Raw genomic sequence first — 25,404 nt, 5'->3', positions numbered from 1 at the left:
CTCTACCACTTGAGCTAATTCCCCTACGAATCAACTGCGTTTTTATGCCAAATGTTTAATGACACTTTTTGTATGGCTGTGACAGTTCTTCGTAGCTTCGGTGCATATCCAAACACTGTTTTTGCGGCTTTTTCTCTCCAAAATATCAACTTTTTCCAGTGGTTAAAAACCACACGATTCTATATTTGCCTCCACAGTTGCAAAGCTAATGCTAGAAGGGTTGGACACGCCATGTTTACAAAGATAATATAAACACACGGGCCATCTACAAGGATCTGCAGATTTGAAACTTGACTCATTACCAACTCTGCCAAATGAAAGGTAATCAACAAACAAGTCGTTCTGATCTTTACCTTTTCTGATGGTGAATTTGCATGCATCTTTTTACTCGCAGTCAACCACTCTGTCAGCATGTACATAGACTCATTTCTTATCATGATCAAGAGCGCTCAATGAATCTCACTCTGGCTTTTGGGGAACCCACGGAATTTCTAATCATTGACATCAACACCTGAAAGCCACAGAGGCACTATCTGTCAAGAACAGAAATCCCTGATCAACAAGTATTCCTTAAAGGTAAATTCCATACCAACAACAGACCAAACTCTGCAACTCATCTCATAAGTACATGCTTCTTGCACCAACAGTTTGATGAAACGTAGATACAAAAGAAAATGTTGTGCAGAATGTGGACATCTATCCCCCTTGTTCTCACATGCAAAGCAAGCACTCTGCCATTTGAAGTAATTCCCTAGCAAAATGCTCTGATTGGTTGCTCAAATCCAAAAGTCCTTTTGGCCACAAAAGAGCACAGGTCCTTCTAACCTTGTTGTATATCCACATACTGGCACATTTTTAGTTTTTAAAAAATCCCAACTTGCTTGAGTAGCTGGAAATAATGGGCTACCTCAAGATGCCACAGGCCGCACGAGGCCAATGATGGCATACGAGTTTATGAGACCAGTGGTGTCACGAAAGAATTGAATTCCAGATGAGGTGTCCGAGAGGTTAAGGAGATGGACTGCTAATCCATTGTGCTTTGCACGCATGGGTTCAAATCCCATCCTCATCGTGTATTTTTTCTTTTGGAGTGTCAACAGACGTTGTTCAGTAGCACCATGACAAGTTTTAAGCTGTGTTCACACCAAATGCAATTTGTGTGTAAGGATTGTACACATTCACTCCTACACCAATGTTCTGATTATATTCAAGGGTCCTGTGGTGTGTTTAGCATTCAGCGTGTCAAGTCACTTTCGGACATACATCATGCGACGAATTTGACAAGCGTCGAAAGGCAGCTAGCTGCCCCAGTCAAATGTGACACCGAATCGAACTCAGTGTGAAAGCAAAATTACACTCATGCCCCTCTTCTAAGTAGTTACATTCCTACCAACATCCAAAACAACAGCAGCAATACCCAACAAGAAAAGGTCTTATGAATGCATTCATGCAGTTGCATCTATTACCTTGTCTGCGTCAACTGCACTCACACTATCTTTGTTGATGGTTGCAAGGAGCAGGTGTTTCAGTAAACACTTTCAAAGCTTTAAAAGCCCTGACTTGAATGAAAGCTTTTGTCATAAACATCTGAAAGACAGTAAGGTACTTGCAGCAGTTTGAAAGCTCAGTCAGCATTTTGCAATGTTTTTAATGGGCATTGGTGCAAAGACATGTAGTATGATTCCCAATGAGGGGACATCTAAAGGACTGTGTTTGATGATCAACAGACAGGAGTTCAGGATAATGGAGAATGAGGGCATTACTCCCTCTACCTCTCACAAGCAAAGCGAGCGCTCTACCACTTGAGCTAATTATCCTACGAATCAACTGTGTTTTTATGCCAAATGTTTAATGACACTTTTTGTATGGCTGTGACAGTTCTTCGTAGCTTCGGTGCATATCCAAACACTGTTTTTGCGGCTTTTTCTCTCCAAAATATCAACTTTTTCCAGTGGTTAAAAACCACACGATTCTATATTTGCCTCCACAGTTGCAAAGCTAATGCTAGAAGGGTTGGACACGCCATGTTTACAAAGATAATATAAACACACGGGTCATCTAAAAGGATCTGCAGATTTGAAACTTGACTCATTACCAACTCTGCCAAATGAAAGGTAATCAACAAACAAGTCGTTCTGATCTTTACCTTTTCTGATGGTGAATTTGCATGCATCTTTTTACTCGCAGTCTACCACTCTGTCAGCATGTACATAGACTCATTTCTTATCATGATCAAGAGCGCTCAATGAATCTCACTCTGGCTTTTGGGGAACCCACGGAATTCTAATCATTGACATCAACACCTGAAAGCCACAGAGGCAATATCTGTCAAGAACAGAAATCCCTGATCAACAAGTATTCCTTAAAGGTAAATTCCATACCAACAACAGACCAGACTCTGCAACTCATCTCATAAGTACATGCTTCTTGCACCAACAGTTTGATGAAACGTAGATACAAAAGAAAATGTTGTGCAGAATGTGGACATCTATCCCCCTTGTTCTCACATGCAAAGCAAGCACTCTGCCATTTGAAGTAATTCCCTAGCAAAATGCTCTGATTGGTTGCTCAAATCCAAAAGTCCTTTTGGCCACAATGAGAGCACAGGTCCTTCTAACCTTGTTGTATATCCACATACTGGCACATTTTTAGTTTTTAAAAAATCCCAACTTGCTTGAGTAGCTGGAAATAATAGGCTACCTCAAGATGCCACAGGCCGCACGAGGCCAATGATGGCATACGAGTTTATGAGACCAGTGGTGTCACGAAAGAATTGAATACCAGATGAGGTGTCCGAGAGGTTAAGGAGATGGACTGTTAATCCATTGTGCTTTGCACGCATGGGTTCAAATCCCATCCTCATTGTGTATTTTTTCTTTTGGAGTGTCAACAGACATTGTTCAGTAGCACCATGACAAGTTTTAAGCTGTGTTCACACCAAATGCAATTTGTGTGTAAGGATTGTCCACATTCACTCCTACATCAATGTTCTGATTATATTCAAGGGTCCTGTGGTGTGTTTAGCATTCAGCGTGTCAAGTCATTTTCGGACATACATCGTGCGACGAATTTGACAAGCGTATAAAGGCAGCTAGCTGCCCCACTCAAATGTGACACAGAATCGAACTCAGTGTGAAAGCAGCATTACACTCATGCCCCTCTTCTAAGTAGTTACATTCTTACCAACATCCAAAACAACAGCAGCAATACCCAACAAGAAAAGGTCTTATGAATGCATTCATGCAGTTGCATCTATTACCTTGTCTGCTTCAACTGCACTCACACTATCTTTGTTGATGGTTGCAAGGAGCAGGTGTTTCAGTAAACACTTTCAAAGCCCTGACTTGAATGAAAGCTTTTGTCATAAACATCTGAAAGACAGTAAGGTAGTTGCAGCAGTTTGAAAGCTCGGTCAGCATTTTGCAATGTTTTTAATGGGCATTGGTGTAAAGACATGTAGTATGATTCCCAATGAGGGTACATCTAAAGGACTGTATTTGATGATCAATAGACAGGAGCTCAGGATAATGGAGAATGAGGGCATCGATCCCTCTACCTCTCACATGCAAAGCGAGCGCTCTACCACTTGAGCTAATTATCCTACGAATCAACTGTGTTTTTATGCCAAATGTTTAATGACACTTTTTGTATGGCTGTGACAGTTCTTCGTAGCTTCGGTGCATATCCAAACACTGTTTTTGCGGCTTTTTCTCTCCAAAATATCAACTTTTTCCAGTGGTTAAAAACCACACGATTCTATATTTGCCTCCACAGTTGCAAAGCTAATGCTAAAAGGGTTGGACACGCCATGTTTACAAAGATAATATAAACACACGGGTCATCTAAAAGGATCTGCAGATTTGAAACTTGACTCATTACCAACTCTGCCAAATGAAAGGTAATCAACAAACAAGTCGTTCTGATCTTTACCTTTTCTGATGGTGAATTTGCATGCATCTTTTTACTCGCAGTCAACCACTCTGTCAGCATGTACATAGACTCATTTCTTATCATGATCAAGAGCGCTCAATGAATCTCACTCTGGCTTTTGGGGAACCCACGGAATTCTAATCATTGACATCAACACCTGAAAGCCACAGAGGCAATATCTGTCAAGAACAGAAATCCCTGATCAACAAGTATTCCTTAAAGGTAAATTCCATACCAACAACAGACCAGACTCTGCAACTCATCTCATAAGTACATGCTTCTTGCACCAACAGTTTGATGAAACGTAGATACAAAAGAAAATGTTGTGCAGAATGTGGACATCTATCCCCCTTGTTCTCACATGCAAAGCAAGCACTCTGCCATTTGAAGTAATTCCCTAGCAAAATGCTCTGATTGGTTGCTCAAATCCAAAAGTCCTTTTGGCCACAATGAGAGCACAGGTCCTTCTAACCTTGTTGTATATCCACATACTGGCACATTTTTAGTTTTTAAAAAATCCCAACTTGCTTGAGTAGCTGGAAATAATGGGCTACCTCAAGATGCCACAGGCCGCACGAGGCCAATGATGGCATACGAGTTTATGAGACCAGTGGTGTCACGAAAGAATTGAATTCCAGATGAGGTGTCCGAGAGGTTAAGGAGATGGACTGCTAATCCATTGTGCTTTGCACGCATGGGTTCAAATCCCATCCTCATTGTGTATTTTTTCTTTTGGAGTGTCAACAGACGTTCAGTAGCACCATGACAAGTTTTAAGCTGTGTTCACACCAAATGCAATTTGTGTGTAAGGATTGTCCACATTCACTCCTACATCAATGTTCTGATTATATTCAAGGGTCCTGTGGTGTGTTTAGCATTCAGCGTGTCAAGTCATTTTCGGACATACATCGTGCGACGAATTTGACAAGCGTCGAAAGGCAGCTAGCTGCCCCACTCAAATGTGACACAGAATCGAACTCAGTGTGAAAGCAGCATTACACTCATGCCCCTCTTCTAAGTAGTTACATTCTTACCAACATCCAAAACAACAGCAGCAATACCCAACAAGAAAAGGTCTTATGAATGCATTCATGCAGTTGCATCTATTACCTTGTCTGCTTCAACTGCACTCACACTATCTTTGTTGATGGTTGCAAGGAGCAGGTGTTTCAGTAAACACTTTCAAAGCCCTGACTTGAATGAAAGCTTTTGTCATAAACATCTGAAAGACAGTAAGGTAGTTGCAGCAGTTTGAAAGCTCGGTCAGCATTTTGCAATGTTTTTAATGGGCATTGGTGTAAAGACATGTAGTATGATTCCCAATGAGGGTACATCTAAAGGACTGTATTTGATGATCAATAGACAGGAGCTCAGGATAATGGAGAATGAGGGCATCGATCCCTCTACCTCTCACATGCAAAGCGAGCGCTCTACCACTTGAGCTAATTCCCCTACGAATCAACTGTGTTTTTATGCCAAATGTTTAATGACACTTTTTGTATGGCTGTGACAGTTCTTCGTAGCTTCGGTGCGTATCCAAACACTGTTTTTGCGGCTTTTTCTCTCCAAAATATCAACTTTTTCCTGTGGTTAAAAACCACAAGATTCTATATTTGCCTCCACAGTTGCAAAGCTAATGCTAGAAGGGTTGGACACGCCATGTTTACAAAAATAATATAAACACACGGGCCATCTACAAGGATCTGCAGATTTGAAACTTGACTCATTACCAACTCTGCCAAATGAAAGGTAATCAACAAACAAGTCGTTCTGATCTTTACCTTTTCTGATGGTGAATTTGCATGCATCTTTTTACTCGCAGTCAACCACTCTGTCAGCATGTACATAGACTCATTTCTTATCATGATCAAGAGCGCTCAATGAATGTCACTCTGGCTTTTGGGGAACCCACGGAATTCTAATCATTGACATCAACACCTGAAAGCCACAGAGGCACTATCTGTCAAGAACACAAATCCCTGATCAACAAGTATTCCTTAAAGGTAAATTCCATACCAACAACAGACCAAACTCTGCAACTCATCTCATAAGTACATGCTTCTTGCACCAACAGTTTGATGAAACGTAGATACAAAAGAAAATGTTGTGCAGAATGTGGACATCTATCCCCCTTGTTCTCACATGCAAAGCAAGCACTCTGCCATTTGAAGTAATTCCCTAGCAAAATGCTCTGATTGGTTGCTCAAATCCAAAAGTCCTTTTGGCCACAATGAGAGCACAGGTCCTTCTAACCTTGTTGTATATCCACATACTGGCACATTATTAGTTTTTAAAAAATCCCAACTTGCTTGAGTAGCTGGAAATAATGGGCTACCTCAAGATGCCACAGGCCGCACGAGGCCAATGATGGCATAGGAGTTTATGAGACCAGTGGTGTCACGAAAGAATTAATTTCCAGATGAGTTGTCCGAGAGGTTAAGGAGATGGACTGCTAACCCATTGTGCTTTGCACGCATGGGTTCAATTCCCATCCTCATTGTGTGTTTTGTCTTTTGGAGTGTCAACAGACGTTGTTCGGTAGCACCATGACAAGTTTTAAGCTGTGTTCACACCAAATGCAATTTTTGTGTAAGGATTGTCCACATTCACTCCTACATCAATGTTCTGATTAAATTCAAGGGTCCTTTGGTGTGTTTAGAATTCAGCATGTCAAGTCATTTTCGGACATACATCATGCGACGAATTTGACAAGCGTCGAAAGGCAGCTAGCTGCCCCACTCAAATGCAACACCGAATCGAACTCAGTGTGAAAGCAGCATTACACTCATGCCCCTCTTCTAAGTAGTTACATTCTTACCAACATCCAAAACAACAGCAGCAATACCCAACAAGAAAAGGTCTTATGAATGCATTCATGCAGTTGCATTTATTACCTTGTCTGCGTCAACTGCACTCACACTATCTTTGTTGATGGTTGCAAGGAGCAGGTGTTTCAGTAAACACTTTCAAAGCCCTGACTTCAATGAAAGCTTTTGTCATAAACATCTGAAAGACGGTAAGGTAGTTGCAGCAGTTTGAAAGCTCGGTCAGCATTTTGCAATGTTTTTAATGGGCATTGGTGTAAAGACATGTAGTATGATTCCCAATGAGGGTACATCTAAAGGACTGTATTTGATGATCAATAGACAGGAGCTCAGGATAATGGAGAATGAGGGCATCGATCCCTCTACCTCTCACATGCAAAGCGAGCGCTCTACCACTTGAGCTAATTCCCCTACGAATCAACTGTGTTTTTATGCCAAATGTTTAATGACACTTTTTGTTTGGCTGTGACAGTTCTTCGTAGCTTCGGTGCGTATCCAAACACTGTTTTTGCGGCTTTTTCTCTCCAAAATATCAACTTTTTCCAGTGGTTAAAAACCACACGATTCTATATTTGCCTCCACAGTTGCAAAGTTAATGCTAGAAGGGTTGGACACGCCATGTTTACAAAGATAATATAAACACACGGGCCATCTACAAGGATCTGCAGATTTGAAACTTGACTCATTACCAACTCTGCCAAATGAAAGGTAATCAACAAACAAGTCGTTCTGATCTTTACCTTTTCTGATGGTGAATTTGCATGCATCTTTTTACTCGCAGTCAACCACTCTGTCAGCATGTACATAGACTCATTTCTTATCATGATCAAGAGCGCTCAATGAATCTCACTCTGGCTTTTGGGGAACCCACGGAATTCTAATCATTGACATCAACACCTGAAAGCCACAGGGGCACTATCTGTCAACAACACAAATCCCTGATCAACAAGTATTCCTTAAAGGTAAATTCCATACCAACAACAGACCAAACTCTGCAACTCATCTCATAAGTACATGCTTCTTGCACCAACAGTTTGATGAAACGTAGATACAAAAGAAAATGTTGTGCAGAATGTGGACATCTATCCCCCTCGTTCTCACATGCAAAGCAAGCACTCTGCCATTTGAAGTAATTCCCTAGCAAAATGCTCTGATTGGTTGCTCAAATCCAAAAGTCCTTTTGGCCACAATGAGAGCACAGGTCCTTCTAACCTTGTTGTATATCCACATACTGGCACATTTTTAGTTTTTAAAAAATCCCAACTTGCTTGAGTAGCTGGAAATAATAGGCTACCTCAAGATGCCACAGGCCGCACGAGGCCAATGATGGCATACGAGTTTATGAGACCAGTGGTGTCCCGAAAGAATTGAATTCCAGATGAGGTGTCCGAGAGGTTAAGGAGATGGACTGCTAATCCATTGTGCTTTGCACGCATGGGTTCAAATCCCATCCTCATTGTGTATTTTTTCTTTTGGAGTGTCAACAGACGTTCAGTAGCACCATGACAAGTTTTAAGCTGTGTTCACACCAAATGCAATTTGTGTGTAAGGATTGTCCACATTCACTCCTACATCAATGTTCTGATTAAATTCAAGGGTCCTTTGGTGTGTTTAGAATTCAGCATGTCAAGTCATTTTCGGACATACATCATGCGACGAATTTGACAAGCGTCGAAAGGCAGCTAGCTGCCCCACTCAAATGCAACACCGAATCGAACTCAGTGTGAAAGCAGCATTACACTCATGCCCCTCTTCTAAGTAGTTACATTCTTACCAACATCCAAAACAACAGCAGCAATACCCAACAAGAAAAGGTCTTATGAATGCATTCATGCAGTTGCATCTATTACCTTGTCTGCGTCAACTGCACTCACACTATCTTTGTTGATGGTTGCAAGGAGCAGGTGTTTCAGTAAACACTTTCAAAGCCCTGACTTGAATGAAAGCTTTTGTCATAAACATCTGAAAGACAGTAAGGTAGTTGCAGCAGTTTGAAAGCTTGGTCATCATTTTGCAATGTTTTTAATGGGCATTGGTGTAAAGACATGTAGTATGATTCCCAATGAGGGTACATCTAAAGGACTGTATTTGATGATCAACAGACAGGAGCTCAGGATAATGGAGAATGAGGGCATCGATCCCTCTACCTCTCACATGCAAAGCGAGCGCTCTACCACTTGAGCTAATTCCCCTACGAATCAACTGTGTTTTTATGCCAAATGTTTAATGACACTTTTTGTATGGCTGTGACAGTTCTTCGTAGCTTCGGTGCGTATCCAAACACTGTTTTTGCGGCTTTTTCTCTCCAAAATATCAACTTTTTCCAGTGGTTAAAAACCACACGATTCTATATTTGCCTCCACAGTTGCAAAGCTAATGCTAGAAGGGTTGGACACGCCATGTTTACAAAGATAATATAAACACACGGGCCATCTACAAGGATCTGCAGATTTGAAACTTGACTCATTACCAACTCTGCCAAATGAAAGGTAATCAACAAACAAGTCGTTCTGATCTTTACCTTTTCTGATGGTGAATTTGCATGCATCTTTTTACTCGCAGTCAACCACTCTGTCAGCATGTACATAGACTCATTTCTTATCATGATCAAGAGCGCTCAATGAATGTCACTCTGGCTTTTGGGGAACCCACGGAATTCTAATCATTAACATCAACACCTGAAAGCCACAGAGGCACTATCTGTCAAGAACAGAAATCCCTGATCAACAAGTATTCCTTAAAGGTAAATTCCATACCAACAACAGACCAAACTCTGCAACTCATCTCATAAGTACATGCTTCTTGCACCAACAGTTTGATGAAACGTAGATACAAAAGAAAATGTTGTGCAGAATGTGGACATCTATCCCCCTTGTTCTCACATGCAAAGCAAGCACTCTGCCATTTGAAGTAATTCCCTAGCAAAATGCTCTGATTGGTTGCTCAAATCCAAAAGTCCTTTTGGCCACAATGAGAGCACAGGTCCTTCTAACCTTGTTGTATATCCACATACTGGCACATTTTTAGTTTTTAAAAAATCCCAACTTGCTTGAGTAGCTGGAAATAATGGGCTACCTCAAGATGCCACAGGCCGCACGAGGCCAATGATGGCATACGAGTTTATGAGACCAGTGGTGTCACGAAAGAATTGAATTCCAGATGAGGTGTCCGAGAGGTTAAGGAGATGGACTGCTAATCCATTGTGCTTTGCACGCATGGGTTCAAATCCCATCCTCATTGTGTATTTTTTCTTTTGGAGTGTCAACAGACGTTCAGTAGCACCATGACAAGTTTTAAGCTGTGTTCACACCAAATGCAATTTGTGTGTAAGGATTGTCCACATTCACTCCTACATCAATGTTCTGATTAAATTCAAGGGTCCTTTGGTGTGTTTAGAATTCAGCATGTCAAGTCATTTTCGGACATACATCATGCGACGAATTTGACAAGCGTCGAAAGGCAGCTAGCTGCCCCACTCAAATGCAACACCGAATCGAACTCAGTGTGAAAGCAGCATTACACTCATGCCCCTCTTCTAAGTAGTTACATTCTTACCAACATCCAAAACAACAGCAGCAATACCCAACAAGAAAAGGTCTTATGAATGCATTCATGCAGTTGCATCTATTACCTTGTCTGCGTCAACTGCACTCACACTATCTTTGTTGATGGTTGCAAGGAGCAGGTGTTTCAGTAAACACTTTCAAAGCCCTGACTTCAATGAAAGCTTTTGTCATAAACATCTGAAAGACGGTAAGGTAGTTGCAGCAGTTTGAAAGCTCGGTCAGCATTTTGCAATGTTTTTAATGGGCATTGGTGTAAAGACATGTAGTATGATTCCCAATGAGGGTACATCTAAAGGACTGTATTTGATGATCAATAGACAGGAGCTCAGGATGATGGAGAATGAGGGCATCGATCCCTCTACCTCTCACATGCAAAGCGAGCGCTCTACCACTTGAGCTAATTCCCCTACGAATCAACTGTGTTTTTATGCCAAATGTTTAATGACACTTTTTGTTTGGCTGTGACAGTTCTTCGTAGCTTCGGTGCGTATCCAAACACTGTTTTTGCGGCTTTTTCTCTCCAAAATATCAACTTTTTCCAGTGGTTAAAAACCACACGATTCTATATTTGCCTCCACAGTTGCAAAGCTAATGCTAGAAGGGTTGGACACGCCATGTTTACAAAGATAATATAAACACACGGGCCATCTACAAGGATCTGCAGATTTGAAACTTGACTCATTACCAACTCTGCCAAATGAAAGGTAATCAACAAACAAGTCGTTCTGATCTTTACCTTTTCTGATGGTGAATTTGCATGCATCTTTTTACTCGCAGTCAACCACTCTGTCAGCATGTACATAGACTCATTTCTTATCATGATCAAGAGCGCTCAATGAATCTCACTCTGGCTTTTGGGGAACCCACGGAATTCTAATCATTGACATCAACACCTGAAAGCCACAGGGGCACTATCTGTCAACAACACAAATCCCTGATCAACAAGTATTCCTTAAAGGTAAATTCCATACCAACAACAGACCAAACTCTGCAACTCATCTCATAAGTACATGCTTCTTGCACCAACAGTTTGATGAAACGTAGATACAAAAGAAAATGTTGTGCAGAATGTGGACATCTATCCCCCTCGTTCTCACATGCAAAGCAAGCACTCTGCCATTTGAAGTAATTCCCTAGCAAAATGCTCTGATTGGTTGCTCAAATCCAAAAGTCCTTTTGGCCACAATGAGAGCACAGGTCCTTCTAACCTTGTTGTATATCCACATACTGGCACATTTTTAGTTTTTAAAAAATCCCAACTTGCTTGAGTAGCTGGAAATAATGGGCTACCTCAAGATGCCACAGGCCGCACGAGGCCAATGATGGCATACGAGTTTATGAGACCAGTGGTGTCACGAAAGAATTGAATTCCAGATGAGGTGTCCGAGAGGTTAAGGAGATGGACTGCTAATCCATTGTGCTTTGCACGCATGGGTTCAAATCCCATCCTCATTGTGTATTTTTTCTTTTGGAGTGTCAACAGACGTTCAGTAGCACCATGACAAGTTTTAAGCTGTGTTCACACCAAATGCAATTTGTGTGTAAGGATTGTCCACATTCACTCCTACATCAATGTTCTGATTAAAATCAAGGGTCCTTTGGTGTGTTTAGAATTCAGCATGTCAAGTCATTTTCGGACATACATCATGCGACGAATTTGACAAGCGTCGAAAGGCAGCTAGCTGCCCCACTCAAATGCAACACCGAATCGAACTCAGTGTGAAAGCAGCATTACACTCATGCCCCTCTTCTAAGTAGTTACATTCTTACCAACATCCAAAACAACAGCAGCAATACCCAACAAGAAAAGGTCTTATGAATGCATTCATGCAGTTGCATCTATTACCTTGTCTGCGTCAACTGCACTCACACTATCTTTGTTGATGGTTGCAAGGAGCAGGTGTTTCAGTAAACACTTTCAAAGCCCTGACTTGAATGAAAGCTTTTGTCATAAACATCTGAAAGACAGTAAGGTAGTTGCAGCAGTTTGAAAGCTTGGTCATCATTTTGCAATGTTTTTAATGGGCATTGGTGTAAAGACATGTAGTATGATTCCCAATGAGGGTACATCTAAAGGACTGTATTTGATGATCAACAGACAGGAGCTCAGGATAATGGAGAATGAGGGCATCGATCCCTCTACCTCTCACATGCAAAGCGAGCGCTCTACCACTTGAGCTAATTCCCCTACGAATCAACTGTGTTTTTATGCCAAATGTTTAATGACACTTTTTGTATGGCTGTGACAGTTCTTCGTAGCTTCGGTGCATATCCAAACACTGTTTTTGCGGCTTTTTCTCTCCAAAATATCAACTTTTTCCGGTGGTTAAAAACCACACGATTCTATATTTGCCTCCACAGTTGCAAAGCTAATGCTAGAAGGGTTGGACACGCCATGTTTACAAAGATAATATAAACACACGGGCCATCTACAAGGATCTGCAGATTTGAAACTTGACTCATTACCAACTCTGCCAAATGAAAGGTAATCAACAAACAAGTCGTTCTGATCTTTACCTTTTCTGATGGTGAATTTGCATGCATCTTTTTACTCGCAGTCAACCACTCTGTCAGCATGTACATAGACTCATTTCTTATCATGATCAAGAGCGCTCAATGAATGTCACTCTGGCTTTTGGGGAACCCACGGAATTTATAATCATTAACATCAACACCTGAAAGCCACAGAGGCACTATCTGTCAAGAACAGAAATCCCTGATCAACAAGTATTCCTTAAAGGTAAATTCCATACCAACAACAGACCAAACTCTGCAACTCATCTCATAAGTACATGCTTCTTGCACCAACAGTTTGATGAAACGTAGATACAAAAGAAAATGTTGTGCAGAATGTGGACATCTATCCCCCTTGTTCTCACATGCAAAGCAAGCACTCTGCCATTTGAAGTAATTCCCTAGCAAAATGCTCTGATTGGTTGCTCAAATCCAAAAGTCCTTTTGGCCACAATGAGAGCACAGGTCCTTCTAACCTTGTTGTATATCCACATACTGGCACATTTTTAGTTTTTAAAAAATCCCAACTTGCTTGAGTAGCTGGAAATAATGGGCTACCTCAAGATGCCACAGGCCGCACGAGGCCAATGATGGCATACGATTTTATGAGACCAGTGGTGTCACGAAAGAATTGAATTCTAGATGAGGTGTCCGAGAGGTTAAGGAGATGGACTGCTAATCCATTGTGCTTTGCACGCATGGGTTCAAATCCCATCCTCATTGTGTATTTTTTCTTTTGGAGTGTCAACAGACGTTGTTCAGTAGCACCATGACAAGTTTTAAGCTGTGTTCACACCAAATGCAATTTGTGTGTAAGGATTGTCCACATTCACTCCTACACCAATGTTCTGATTATATTCAAGGGTCATGTGGTGTGTTTAGCATTCAGCGTGTCAAGTCATTTTCGGACATACATCGTGCGACGAATTTGACAAGCGTATAAAGGCAGCTAGCTGCCCCACTCAAATGTGACACAGAATCGAACTCAGTGTGAAAGCAGCATTACACTCACGCCCCTCTTCTAAGTAGTTACATTCTTACCAACATCCAAAACAACAGCAGCAATACCCAACAAGAAAAGGTCTTATGAATGCATTCATGCAGTTGCATCTATTACCTTGTCTGCGTCAACTGCACTCACACTATCTTTGTTGATGGTTGCAAGGAGCAGGTGTTTCAGTAAACACTTTCAAAGACCTGACTTGAATGAAAGCTTTTGTCATAAACATCTGAAAGACAGTAAGGTAGTTGCAGCAGTTTGAAAGCTCGGTCAGCATTTTGCAATGTTTTTAATGGGCATTGGTGTAAAGACATGTAGTATGATTCCCAATGAGGGTACATCTAAAGGACTGTATTTGATGATAAACAGACAGGAGCTCAGGATAATGGAGAATGAGGGCATCGATCCCTCTACCTCTCACATGCAAAGCGAGCGCTCTACCACTTGAGCTAATTCCCCTACGAATCAACTGTGTTTTTATGCCAAATGTTTAATGACACTTTTTGTATGGCTGTGACAGTTCTTCGTAGCTTCGGTGCATATCCAAACACTGTTTTTGCGGCTTTTTCTCTCCAAAATATCAACTTTTTCCAGTGGTTAAAAACCACACGATTCTATATTTGCCTCCACAGTTGCAAAGCTAATGCTAGAAGGGTTGGACACGCCATGTTTACAAAGATAATATAAACACACGGGCCATCTACAAGGATCTGCAGATTTGAAACTTGACTCATTACCAACTCTGCCAAATGAAAGGTAATCAACAAACAAGTCGTTCTGATCTTTACCTTTTCTGATGGTGAATTTGCATGCATCTTTTTACTCGCAGTCAACCACTCTGTCAGCATGTACATAGACTCATTTCTTATCATGATCAAGAGCGCTCAATGAATCTCACTCTGGCTTTTGGGGAACCCACGGAATTCTAATCATTGACATCAACACCTGAAAGCCACAGAGGCACTATCTGTCAAGAACAGAAATCCCTGATCAACAAGTATTCCTTAAAGGTAAATTCCATACCAACAACAGACCAAACTCTGCAACTCATCTCATAAGTACATGCTTCTTGCACCAACAGTTTGATGAAACGTAGATACAAAAGAAAATGTTGTGCAGAATGTGGACATCTATCCCCCTTGTTCTCACATGCAAAGCAAGCACTCTGCCATTTGAAGTAATTCCCTAGCAAAATGCTCTGATTGGTTGCTCAAATCCAAAAGTCCTTTTGGCCACAATGAGAGCACAGGTCCTTCTAACCTTGTTGTATATCCACATACTGGCACATTTTTAGTTTTTAAAAAATCCCAACTTGCTTGAGTAGCTGGAAATAATAGGCTACCTCAAGATGCCACAGGCCGCACGAGGCCAATGATGGCATACAAGTTTATGAGACCAGTGGTGTCACGAAAGAATTGAATTCCAGATGAGGTGTCCGAGAGGTTAAGGAGATGGACTGCTAATCCATTGTGCTGTGCACGCATGGGTTCAAATCCCATCCTCATCGTGTATTTTTTCTTTTGGAGTGTCAACAGACGTTGTTCAGTAGCACCATGACAAGTTTTAAGCTGTGTTCACACCAAATGCAATTTGTGTGTAAGGATTGTCCACATTCACTCCTACATCAATGTTCTGATTATATTCAAGGGTCCTGTGGTGTGTTTAGCATTCAGCGTGTCAAGTCATTTTCGGACATACATCGTGCGACGAATTTGACAAGCGTCGAAAGGCAGCTAGCTGCCCCACTCAAATGTGACACAGAATCGAACTCAGTGTGAAAGCAGCATTACACTCATGCCCCTCTTCTAAGTAGTTACATTCTTACCAACATCCAAAACAACAGCAGCAATACCCAACAAGAAAAGGTCTTATGAATGCATTCATGCAGTTGCATCTATTACCTTGTCTGCTTCAACTGCACTCACACTATCTTTGTTGATGGTTGCAAGGAGCAGGTGTTTCCGTAAACACTTTCAAAGCTTTAAAAGCCCTGACTTGAATGAAAGCTTTTGTCATAAACATCTGAAAGACAGTAAGGTACTTGCAGCAGTTTGAAAGCTCAGTCAGCATTTTGCAATGTTTTTAATGGGCATTGGTGCAAAGACATGTATTATGATTCCCAATGAGGGGACATCTAAAGGACTGTATTTGATGATCAACAGACAGGAGCTTAGGATAATGGAGAATGAGGGCATTACTCCCTCTACCTCTCACATGCAAAGTGAGCGCTCTACCACTTGAGCTAATTATCCTACGAATCAACTGTGTTTTTATGCCAAATGTTTAATGACACTTTTTGTATGGCTGTGACAGTTCTTCGTAGCTTCGGTGCATATCCAAACACTGTTTTTGCGGCTTTTTCTCTCCAAAATATCAACTTTTTCCAGTGGTTAAAAACCACACGATTCTATATTTGCCTCCACAGTTGCAAAGCTAATGCTAGAAGGGTTGGACACGCCATGTTTACAAAGATAATATAAACACACGGGCCATCTACAAGGATCTGCAGATTTGAAACTTGACTCATTACCAACTCTGCCAAATGAAAGGTAATCAACAAACAAGTCGTTCTGATCTTTACCTTTTCTGATGGTGAATTTGCATGCATCTTTTTACTCGCAGTCAACCACTCTGTCAGCATGTACATAGACTCATTTCTTATCATGATCAAGAGCGCTCAATGAATGTCACTCTGGCTTTTGGGGAACCCACGGAATTCTAATCATTGACATCAACACCTGAAAGCCACAGAGGCAATATCTGTCAAGAACAGAAATCCCTGATCAACAAGTATTCCTTAAAGGTAAATTCCATACCAACAACAGACCAGACTCTGCAACTCATCTCATAAGTACATGCTTCTTGCACCAACAGTTTGATGAAACGTAGATACAAAAGAAAATGTTGTGCAGAATGTGGACATCTATCCCCCTTGTTCTCACATGCAAAGCAAGCACTCTGCCATTTGAAGTAATTCCCTAGCAAAATGCTCTGATTGGTTGCTCAAATCCAAAAGTCCTTTTGGCCACAATGAGAGCACAGGTCCTTCTAACCTTGTTGTATATCCACATACTGGTACATTTTTAGTTTTTAAAAAATCCCAACTTGCTTGAGTAGCTGGAAATAATAGGCTACCTCAAGATGCCACAGGCCGCACGAGGCCAATGATGGCATACGAGTTTATGAGACCAGTGGTGTCACGAAAGAATTGAATTCCAGATGAGGTGTCCGAGAGGTTAAGGAAATGGACTGCTAATCCATTGTGCTTTGCACGCATGGGTTCAAATCCCATCCTCATCGTGTATTTTTTCTTTTGGAGTGTCAACAGACGTTGTTCAGTAGCACCATGACAAGTTTTAAGCTGTGTTCACACCAAATGCAATTTGTGTGTAAGGATTGTCCACATTCACTCCTACATCAATGTTCTGATTATATTCAAGGGTCCTGTGGTGTGTTTAGCATTCAGCGTGTCAAGTCATTTTCGGACATACATCGTGCGACGAATTTGACAAGCGTCGAAAGGCAGCTAGCTGCCCCACTCAAATGTGACACAGAATCGAACTCAGTGTGAAAGCAGCATTACACTCATGCCCCTCTTCTAAGTAGTTACATTCTTACCAACATCCAAAACAACAGCAGCAATACCCAACAAGAAAAAAGGTCTTATGAATGCATTCATGCAGTTGCATCTATTACCTTGTCTGCTTCAACTGCACTCACACTATCTTTGTTGATGGTTGCAAGGAGCAGGTGTTTCAGTAAACACTTTCAAAGCCCTGACTTGAATGAAAGCTTTTGTCAAAAACATCTGAAAAACATGAAGGTAGTTGCAGCAGTTTGAAAGTTCGGTCGGCATTTTGCAATGTTTTTAATGGGCATTGGTGTAAAGACATGTAGTATGATTCCCAATGAGGGTACATCTAAAGGACTGTATTTGATGATCAATAGACAGGAGCTCAGGATAATGGAGAATGAGGGCATCGATCCCTCTACCTCTCACATGCAAAGCGAGCGCTCTACCACTTGAGCTAATTCCCCTACAAATCAACTGTGTTTTTATGCCAAATGTTTAATGACACTTTTTGTTTGGCTGTGACAGTTCTTCGTAGCTTCGGTGCGTATCCAAACACTGTTTTTGCGGCTTTTTCTCTCCAAAATATCAACTTTTTCCAGTGGTTAAAAACCACACGATTCTATATTTGCCTCCACAGTTGCAAAGCTAATGCTAGAAGGGTTGGACACGCCATGTTTACAAAGATAATATAAACACACGGGCCATCTACAAGGATCTGCAGATTTGAAACTTGACTCATTACCAACTCTGCCAAATGAAAGGTAATCAACAAACAAGTCGTTCTGATCTTTACCTTTTCTGATGGTGAATTTGCATGCATCTTTTTACTCGCAGTCAACCACTCTGTCAGCATGTACATAGACTCATTTCTTATCATGATCAAGAGCGCTCAATGAATCTCACTCTGGCTTTTGGGGAACCCACGGAATTCTAATCATTGACATCAACACCTGAAAGCCACAGGGGCACTATCTGTCAACAACACAAATCCCTGATCAACAGGTATTCCTTAAAGGTAAATTCCATACCAACAACAGACCAAACTCTGCAACTCATCTCATAAGTACATGCTTCTTGCACCAACAGTTTGATGAAACGTAGATACAAAAGAAAATGTTGTGCAGAATGTGGACATCTATCCCCCTCGTTCTCACATGCAAAGCAAGCACTCTGCCATTTGAAGTAATTCCCTAGCAAAATGCTCTGATTGGTTGCTCAAATCCAAAAGTCCTTTTGGCCACAATGAGAGCACAGGTCCTTCTAACCTTGTTGTATATCCACATACTGGCACATTTTTAGTTTTTAAAAAATCCCAACTTGCTTGAGTAGCTGGAAATAATAGGCTACCTCAAGATGCCACAGGCCGCACGAGGCCAATGATGGCATACAAGTTTATGAGACCAGTGGTGTCACGAAAGAATTGAATTCCAGATGAGGTGTCCGAGAGGTTAAGGAGATGGACTGCTAATCCATTGTGCTTTGCACGCATGGGTTCAAATCCCATCCTCATCGTGTATTTTTTTCTTTTGGAGTGTCAACAGACGTTGTTCAGTAGCACCATGACAAGTTTTAAGCTGTGTTCACACCAAATGCAATTTGTGTGTAAGGATTGTCCACATTCACTCCTACATCAATGTTCTGATTATATTCAAGGGTCCTGTGGTGTGTTTAGCATTCAGCGTGTCAAGTCATTTTCGGACATACATCGTGCGACGAATTTGACAAGCGTCGAAAGGCAGCTAGCTGCCCCACTCAAATGTGACACAGAATCGAACTCAGTGTGAAAGCAGCATTACACTCATGCCCCTCTTCTAAGTAGTTACATTCTTACCAACATCCAAAACAACAGCAGCAATACCCAACAAGAAAAAAGGTCTTATGAATGCATTCATGCAGTTGCATCTATTACCTTGTCTGCTTCAACTGCACTCACACTATCTTTGTTGATGGTTGCAAGGAGCAGGTGTTTCAGTAAACACTTTCAAAGCCCTGACTTGAATGAAAGCTTTTGTCATAAACATCTGAAAGACAGTAAGGTAGTTGCAGCAGTTTGAAAGCTCGGTCAGCATTTTGCAATGTTTTTAATGGGCATTGGTGTAAAGACATGTAGTATGATTCCCAATGAGGGTACATCTAAAGGACTGTATTTGATGATCAATAGACAGGAGCTCAGGATAATGGAGAATGAGGGCATCGATCCCTCTACCTCTCACATGCAAAGCGAGCGCTCTACCACTTGAGCTAATTCCCCTACGAATCAACTGTGTTTTTATGCCAAATGTTTAATGACACTTTTTGTTTGGCTGTGACAGTTCTTCGTAGCTTCGGTGCGTATCCAAACACTGTTTTTGCGGCTTTTTCTCTCCAAAATATCAACTTTTTCCAGTGGTTAAAAACCACACGATTCTATATTTGCCTCCACAGTTGCAAAGCTAATGCTAGAAGGGTTGGACACGCCATGTTTACAAAGATAATATAAACACACGGGCCATCTACAAGGATCTGCAGATTTGAAACTTGACTCATTACCAACTCTGCCAAATGAAAGGTAATCAACAAACAAGTCGTTCTGATCTTTACCTTTTCTGATGGTGAATTTGCATGCATCTTTTTACTCGCAGTCAACCACTCTGTCAGCATGTACATAGACTCATTTCTTATCATGATCAAGAGCGCTCAATGAATCTCACTCTGGCTTTTGGGGAACCCACGGAATTCTAATCATTGACATCAACACCTGAAAGCCACAGGGGCACTATCTGTCAACAACACAAATCCCTGATCAACAAGTATTCCTTAAAGGTAAATTCCATACCAACAACAGACCAAACTCTGCAACTCATCTCATAAGTACATGCTTCTTGCACCAACAGTTTGATGAAACGTAGATACAAAAGAAAATGTTGTGCAGAATGTGGACATCTATCCCCCTCGTTCTCACATGCAAAGCAAGCACTCTGCCATTTGAAGTAATTCCCTAGCAAAATGCTCTGATTGGTTGCTCAAATCCAAAAGTCCTTTTGGCCACAATGAGAGCACAGGTCCTTCTAACCTTGTTGTATATCCACATACTGGCACATTTTTAGTTTTTAAAAAATCCCAACTTGCTTGAGTAGCTGGAAATAATGGGCTACCTCAAGATGCCACAGGCCGCACGAGGCCAATGATGGCATACGAGTTTATGAGACCAGTGGTGTCACGAAAGAATTGAATTCCAGATGAGGTGTCCGAGAGGTTAAGGAGATGGACTGCTAATCCATTGTGCTTTGCACGCATGGGTTCAAATCCCATCCTCATCGTGTATTTTTTCTTTTGGAGTGTCAACAGACGTTCAGTAGCACCATGACAAGTTTTAAGCTGTGTTCACACCAAATGCAATTTGTGTGTAAGGATTGTCCACATTCACTCCTACATCAATGTTCTGATTAAATTCAAGGGTCCTTTGGTGTGTTTAGAATTCAGTATGTCAAGTCATTTTCGGACATACATCATGCGACGAATTTGACAAGCGTCGAAAGGCAGCTAGCTGCCCCACTCAAATGCAACACCGAATCGAACTCAGTGTGAAAGCAGCATTACACTCATGCCCCTCTTCTAAGTAGTTACATTCTTACCAACATCCAAAACAACAGCAGCAATACCCAACAAGAAAAGGTCTTATGAATGCATTCATGCAGTTGCATCTATTACCTTGTCTGCGTCAACTGCACTCACACTATCTTTGTTGATGGTTGCAAGGAGCAGGTGTTTCAGTAAACACTTTCAAAGCCCTGACTTGAATGAAAGCTTTTGTCATAAACATCTGAAAGACAGTAAGGTAGTTGCAGCAGTTTGAAAGCTCGGTCAGCATTTTGCAATGTTTTTAATGGGCATTGGTGTAAAGACATGTAGTATGATTCCCAATGAGGGTACATCTAAAGGACTGTATTTGATGATCAACAGACAGGAGCTCAGGATAATGGAGAATGAGGGCACCGATCCCTCTGCCTCTCACATGCAAAGCGAGCGCTCTACCACTTGAGCTAATTCCCCTACGAATCAACTGTGTTTTTATGCCAAATGTTTAATGACACTTTTTGTATGGCTGTGACAGTTCTTCGTAGCTTCGGTGCATATCCAAACACTGTTTTTGCGGCTTTTTCTCTCCAAAATATCAACTTTTTCCAGTGGTTAAAAACCACACGATTCTATATTTGCCTCCACAGTTGCAAAGCTAATGCTAGAAGGGTTGGACACGCCATGTTTACAAAGATAATATAAACACACGGGCCATCTACAAGGATCTGCAGATTTGAAACTTGACTCATTACCAACTCTGCCAAATGAAAGGTAATCAACAAACAAGTCGTTCTGATCTTTACCTTTTCTGATGGTGAATTTGCATGCATCTTTTTACTCGCAGTCAACCACTCTGTCAGCATGTACATAGACTCATTTCTTATCATGATCAAGAGCGCTCAATGAATGTCACTCTGGCTTTTGGGGAACCCACGGAATTCTAATCATTAACATCAACACCTGAAAGCCACAGAGGCACTATCTGTCAAGAACAGAAATCCCTGATCAACAAGTATTCCTTAAAGGTAAATTCCATACCAACAACAGACCAAACTCTGCAACTCATCTCATAAGTACATGCTTCTTGCACCAACAGTTTGATGAAACGTAGATACAAAAGAAAATGTTTTGCAGAATGTGGACATCTATCCCCTTTGTTCTCACATGCAAAGCAAGCACTCTGCCATTTGAAGTAATTCCCTAGCAAAATGCTCTGATTGGTTGCTCAAATCCAAAAGTCCTTTTGGCCACAATGAGAGCACAGGTCCTTCTAACCTTGTTGTATATCCACATACTGGCACATTTTTAGTTTTTAAAAAATCCCAACTTGCTTGAGTAGCTGGAAATAATGGGCTACCTCAAGATGCCACAGGCCGCACGAGGCCAATGATGGCATACGATTGTATGAGACCAGTGGTGTCACGAAAGAATTGAATTCCAGATGAGGTGTCCGAGAGGTGAAGGAGATGGACTGCTAATCCATTGTGCTTTGCACGCATGGGTTCAAATCCCATCCTCATTGTGTATTTTTTCTTTTGGAGTGTCAACAGACGTTGTTCAGTAGCACCATGACAAGTTTTAAGCTGTGTTCACACCAAATGCAATTTGTGTGTAAGGATTGTCCACATTCACTCCTACACCAATGTTCTGATTATATTCAAGGGTCATGTGGTGTGTTTAGCATTCAGCGTGTCAAGTCATTTTCGGACATACATCGTGCGACGAATTTGACAAGCGTATAAAGGCAGCTAGCTGCCCCACTCAAATGTGACACAGAATCGAACTCAGTGTGAAAGCAGCATTACACTCATGCCCCTCTTCTAAGTAGTTACATTCTTACCAACATCCAAAACAACAGCAGCAATACCCAACAAGAAAAGGTCTTATGAATGCATTCATGCAGTTGCATCTATTACCTTGTCTGCGTCAACTGCACTCACACTATCTTTGTTGATGGTTGCAAGGAGCAGGTGTTTCAGTAAACACTTTCAAAGCTTTAAAAGCCCTCACTTGAATGAAAGCTTTTGTCATAAACATCTGAAAGACAGTAAGGTACTTGCAGCAGTTTGAAAGCTCGGTCAGCATTTCGCAATGTTTTTAATGGGCATTGGTGCAAAGACATGTAGTATGATTCCCAATGAGGGTACATCTAAAGGACTGTGTTTGATGATCAATAGACAGGAGCTCAGGATAATGGAGAATGAGGGCATCGATCCCTCTACCTCTCACATGCAAAGCGAGCGCTCTACCACTTGAGCTAATTCCCCTACGAATCAACTGCGTTTTTATGCCAAATGTTTAATGACACTTTTTGTATGGCTGTGACAGTTCTTCGTAGCTTCGGTGCATATCCAAACACTGTTTTTGCGGCTTTTTCTCTCCAAAATATCAACTTTTTCCAGTGGTTAAAAACCACACGATTCTATATTTGCCTCCACAGTTGCAAAGCTAATGCTAGAAGGGTTGGACACGCCATGTTTACAAAAATAATATAAACACACGGGCCATCTACAAGGATCTGCAGATTTGAAACTTGACTCATTACCAACTCTGCCAAATGAAAGGTAATCAACAAACAAGTCGTTCTGATCTTTACCTTTTCTGATGGTGAATTTGCATGCATCTTTTTACTCGCAGTCAACCACTCTGTCAGCATGTACATAGACTCATTTCTTATCATGATCAAGAGCGCTCAATGAATGTCACTCTGGCTTTTGGGGAACCCACGGAATTGTAATCATTGACATCAACACCTGAAAGCCACAGAGGCACTATCTGTCAAGAACACAAATCCCTGATCAACAAGTATTCCTTAAAGGTAAATTCCATACCAACAACAGACCAAACTCTGCAACTCATCTCATAAGTACTTGCTTCTTGCACCAACAGTTTGATGAAACGTAGATACAAAAGAAAATGTTGTGCAGAATGTGGACATCTATCCCCCTTGTTCTCACATGCAAAGCAAGCACTCTGCCATTTGAAGTAATTCCCTAGCAAAATGCTCTGATTGGTTGCTCAAATCCAAAAGTCCTTTTGGCCACAATGAGAGCACAGGTCCTTCTAACCTTGTTGTATATCCACATACTGGCACATTATTAGTTTTTAAAAAATCCCAACTTGCTTGAGTAGCTGGAAATAATAGGCTACCTCAAGATGCCACAGGCCGCACGAGGCCAATGATGGCATACGAGTTTATGAGACCAGTGGTGTCACGAAAGAATTAATTTCCAGATGAGGTGTCCGAGAGGTTAAGGAGATGGACTGCTAACCCATTGTGCTTTGCACGCATGGGTTCAATTCCCATCCTCATTGTGTGTTTTGTCTTTTGGAGTGTCAACAGACGTTGTTCGGTAGCACCATGACAAGTTTTAAGCTGTGTTCACACCAAATGCAATTTTTGTGTAAGGATTGTCCACATTCACTCCTACATCAATGTTCTGATTAAATTCAAGGGTCCTTTGGTGTGTTTAGAATTCAGCATGTCAAGTCATTTTCGGACATACATCATGCGACGAATTTGACAAGCGTCGAAAGGCAGCTAGCTGCCCCACTCAAATGCAACACCGAATCGAACTCAGTGTGAAAGCAGCATTACACTCATGCCCCTCTTCTAAGTAGTTACATTCTTACCAACATCCAAAACAACAGCAGCAATACCCAACAAGAAAAGGTCTTATGAATGCATTCATGCAGTTGCATCTATTACCTTGTCTGCGTCAACTGCACTCACACTATCTTTGTTGATGGTTGCAAGGAGCAGGTGTTTCAGTAAACACTTTCAAAGCCCTGACTTCAATGAAAGCTTTTGTCATAAACATCTGAAAGACGGTAAGGTAGTTGCAGCAGTTTGAAAGCTCGGTCAGCATTTTGCAATGTTTTTAATGGGCATTGGTGTAAAGACATGTAGTATGATTCCCAATGAGGGTACATCTAAAGGACTGTATTTGATGATCAATAGACAGGAGCTCAGGATAATGGAGAATGAGGGCATCGATCCCTCTACCTCTCACATGCAAAGCGAGCGCTCTACCACTTGAGCTAATTCCCCTACGAATCAACTGTGTTTTTATGCCAAATGTTTAATGACACTTTTTGTTTGGCTGTGACAGTTCTTCGTAGCTTCGGTGCGTATCCAAACACTGTTTTTGCGGCTTTTTCTCTCCAAAATATCAACTTTTTCCAGTGGTTAAAAACCACACGATTCTATATTTGCCTCCACAGTTGCAAAGCTAATGCTAGAAGGGTTGGACACGCCATGTTTACAAAGATAATATAAACACACGGGCCATCTACAAGGATCTGCAGATTTGAAACTTGACTCATTACCAACTCTGCCAAATGAAAGGTAATCAACAAACAAGTCGTTCTGATCTTTACCTTTTCTGATGGTGAATTTGCATGCATCTTTTTACTCGCAGTCAACCACTCTGTCAG

The 25,404-nt window shown here is 41.4% G+C and overlaps 12 non-coding genes across 12 annotated transcripts; all 12 read left to right on the top strand.

Annotated features, from left to right (window-relative positions):
• Positions 1–990: 990 nt before the first annotated feature.
• trnas-gcu (transfer RNA serine (anticodon GCU)) lies at positions 991–1,072 on the top strand. Its single transcript has one exon. It is a non-coding gene; the product is annotated as a tRNA-Ser (tRNA).
• A 1,711-nt stretch (positions 1,073–2,783) lies between these two features.
• trnan-guu (transfer RNA asparagine (anticodon GUU)) lies at positions 2,784–2,865 on the top strand. The gene has a single exon. It is a non-coding gene; the product is annotated as a tRNA-Asn (tRNA).
• Positions 2,866–4,567: 1,702 nt separating this feature from the next.
• Positions 4,568–4,649, top strand: trnas-gcu (transfer RNA serine (anticodon GCU)). The gene has a single exon. It is a non-coding gene; the product is annotated as a tRNA-Ser (tRNA).
• A 3,483-nt stretch (positions 4,650–8,132) lies between these two features.
• trnas-gcu (transfer RNA serine (anticodon GCU)) lies at positions 8,133–8,214 on the top strand. Its single transcript has one exon. It is a non-coding gene; the product is annotated as a tRNA-Ser (tRNA).
• Positions 8,215–9,913: 1,699 nt separating this feature from the next.
• On the top strand, positions 9,914–9,995 carry trnas-gcu (transfer RNA serine (anticodon GCU)). Its single transcript has one exon. It is a non-coding gene; the product is annotated as a tRNA-Ser (tRNA).
• Positions 9,996–11,694: 1,699 nt separating this feature from the next.
• trnas-gcu (transfer RNA serine (anticodon GCU)) lies at positions 11,695–11,776 on the top strand. Its single transcript has one exon. It is a non-coding gene; the product is annotated as a tRNA-Ser (tRNA).
• A 1,700-nt stretch (positions 11,777–13,476) lies between these two features.
• trnas-gcu (transfer RNA serine (anticodon GCU)) lies at positions 13,477–13,558 on the top strand. Its single transcript has one exon. It is a non-coding gene; the product is annotated as a tRNA-Ser (tRNA).
• A 1,702-nt stretch (positions 13,559–15,260) lies between these two features.
• On the top strand, positions 15,261–15,342 carry trnas-gcu (transfer RNA serine (anticodon GCU)). Its single transcript has one exon. It is a non-coding gene; the product is annotated as a tRNA-Ser (tRNA).
• A 1,711-nt stretch (positions 15,343–17,053) lies between these two features.
• Positions 17,054–17,135, top strand: trnas-gcu (transfer RNA serine (anticodon GCU)). Its single transcript has one exon. It is a non-coding gene; the product is annotated as a tRNA-Ser (tRNA).
• Positions 17,136–18,839: 1,704 nt separating this feature from the next.
• Positions 18,840–18,921, top strand: trnas-gcu (transfer RNA serine (anticodon GCU)). The gene has a single exon. It is a non-coding gene; the product is annotated as a tRNA-Ser (tRNA).
• Positions 18,922–20,626: 1,705 nt separating this feature from the next.
• On the top strand, positions 20,627–20,708 carry trnas-gcu (transfer RNA serine (anticodon GCU)). Its single transcript has one exon. It is a non-coding gene; the product is annotated as a tRNA-Ser (tRNA).
• Positions 20,709–22,407: 1,699 nt separating this feature from the next.
• Positions 22,408–22,489, top strand: trnas-gcu (transfer RNA serine (anticodon GCU)). Its single transcript has one exon. It is a non-coding gene; the product is annotated as a tRNA-Ser (tRNA).
• Positions 22,490–25,404: the final 2,915 nt, after the last annotated feature.

This window comes from Oryzias latipes, chromosome 1, assembly GCF_053564925.1.
Source record: "Oryzias latipes strain Hd-rR chromosome 1, Olatipes_Hd-rR_3.1".
Classification (NCBI taxonomy): domain Eukaryota; kingdom Metazoa; phylum Chordata; class Actinopteri; order Beloniformes; family Adrianichthyidae; genus Oryzias; species Oryzias latipes.
This window is presented reverse-complemented; position numbering and strand designations above follow the sequence as displayed.